The sequence below is a fragment of the Galeopterus variegatus genome, unplaced genomic scaffold, assembly GCF_000696425.1.
Source record: "Galeopterus variegatus unplaced genomic scaffold, G_variegatus-3.0.2 Scaffold6448, whole genome shotgun sequence".
NCBI lineage: Eukaryota > Metazoa > Chordata > Mammalia > Dermoptera > Cynocephalidae > Galeopterus > Galeopterus variegatus.
In genome coordinates, this window is record NW_007732559.1 from 77176 (window position 1) to 79480 (window position 2305).

Sequence of the window (2305 nt, forward strand, 5' to 3'; positions counted from 1 at the left end):
TTCCCACTGTAACTATGGAGGGTGGGAAATCCTATTATGGTAATTGAAAGGTGGGGTCTTGGAGAGGTGATTAGATTGTAGGACAGTGCCTTAGTGAATGGATTAATAATCGCGGTCAAGAGCATGGTTCTGAGGGCTTTAAAAGGAGAGTACATGAGCCTCCCTCTCTCTGCTCCAACATTTTCTGCCATGATACACCTGCATTGCTGTAAAGCCACCACCAAAGAAGACCCTCACCAGATGTGTTCCCTATACTCTGAAACTACAAGCAATAAATTTTGTTTTCTTATAAATCACCCAGTTCCAAGTATTTCTGTTACAAGCAACGGAAATGGACTAAAACAGTCATTCACTCTAGGTTATACCTAGAGTTATATCCTGGGCACTGGCTTTGGAAATATTCAAATAATTACATATACCTACTTTATAAAGATAGCAACCCTTTCAAAACTAAACCCTTTGCAGGCAAACAGCAGTGCCACAAAATAACCCAAAACAGTCATTTGTCAGTGGATGATAGAAATCTGAATTTAGAGTTAGAAAATCAATTTAGGAGAGACAGTGTGTAATAGAGAAAATTGTCAGCTGTTAGAAAGTCACAGATTGTTTACACAATTTGTATTGGGTCCTCTGTTATTCTTATCCAAAAAAAAAAAAGTATCTTTTTTTTTATTACTGATAGGAATTTTATTTGCACAATGAAATGGAGAAATTTTCACAATTATTGGGCACCCTGAATAAAGAAAGAAGGCTGTATTTATAGTTTAAATTTTTGTATGCCAATACAATTGTGTCGGAAAACATTTGGGACAGTTTTCTAAAAAACAGAAGTTACTGTCTTTAATGAGGAAAAAGAATAATAGTGGCTCATCTTAGAATGTAAAGCTTTTAGAATCACCCTGTAATTCATGGCTTATCCCAAGAATTCAACGCTTTATAAATTAAAACCTTTCCCAGGACATGACACACACTGTCTTATGTCAGATAGAGTGAGCCTAAGCTAAGGGCATAAACGAATTCTTCATTCATCCTCATCCCTGATACCCAGTATTCACTTATTCTTTTCCACTTACACTGTAGGCCCCTGGCCAAAACTGGAATTCTTACAAAATAGCCCACATTCCCTTATCACTTTTGCACTTCTTTTCCCCTTCTATTCCTTCTTCTTATAATTAAGTCAACTGATAAATCAATCAAACATATATTGTAGCTGTTAATAGGCAATTTTTAAAATTCACACTAAATTATTAATAACTGGTGGACTTGCTCCTATAAAGAATATATTTAGGGCCGGCCCGGTGGCGCACTCAGTAGAGTGCGGTGCTTGGGAGCGCGGCGGCGCTCCTGCCGAGGGTTTGGATCCCATATAGAGATCGGTCCGCTCACTGGTTGAGCACGGTGTGGGCGTGACACCGAGGGTTGCGATCCCGTTACCAGTCACGAAAAAAAACAAAAAGGAAAAAAAAAAAAAGAATATATTTAGTTCAAATGAATCTGATTGGTAGAATAAACCTGCCTCATCAACATCATTCTTATTCCACCTGTTGGAAGACCTAAACTGAGATGACTCCATTGGGTGTCTTGCCATCTTTGGCCACAATTTTCGAAGGAAAGGAAGAAAGTATTTTCTATATCTGAGCAAATAATGGAATAGGATACTAAGTAAGCAATGTTATGTTTGAAGTCCTGAAACTTTCTTTTCCACATCTTTCCTACAGTACTTTTTTGTTCCTTTTCCCATATCTTCAACAATAGTAAAGTCTAAATTTCCACATTCATATAAGAATAATAGTAGGGTTGCTGTAAGGACTGTTGAGTTGTTATGAGGGTTAAATAAGAAAATTTGTGTAAATTACCTAAACCAACATCCAGAAAATATTAGGTATACAAAAATATTGGTTCAGCTACCTCCCTTTTAGTAAGTGAGTAAACATTTTAATAAGAATAATAATTCCAATATGGGATATTGTTTGAATATCACTTTAGGCAAAAAGATGATTTGGTGACTATAGGCTGTTTGTGTCTGCCCAGTCTCTTCATTCTCTTCTGATTTGTCTCTGAATGTGCCTGGGCAGTAGCAGGGACCCAAGTAAAAACATGAAAAAATGAAAAGGAAGGGCTCACAGATGAGGAATAATTGAGTCAATAAAAATTATACTGAATCTCACATCATATCAATAATGGAAGAACAAGATTTCTGTTTCAATCTAACAATAAATACTACTTTAAGAAGAAAACACTCCAGTGCATTTTTACACCAATAGTGAAGTACTTCTTTTTTTTTTTTTTTTTTTTTTTTTTTTTT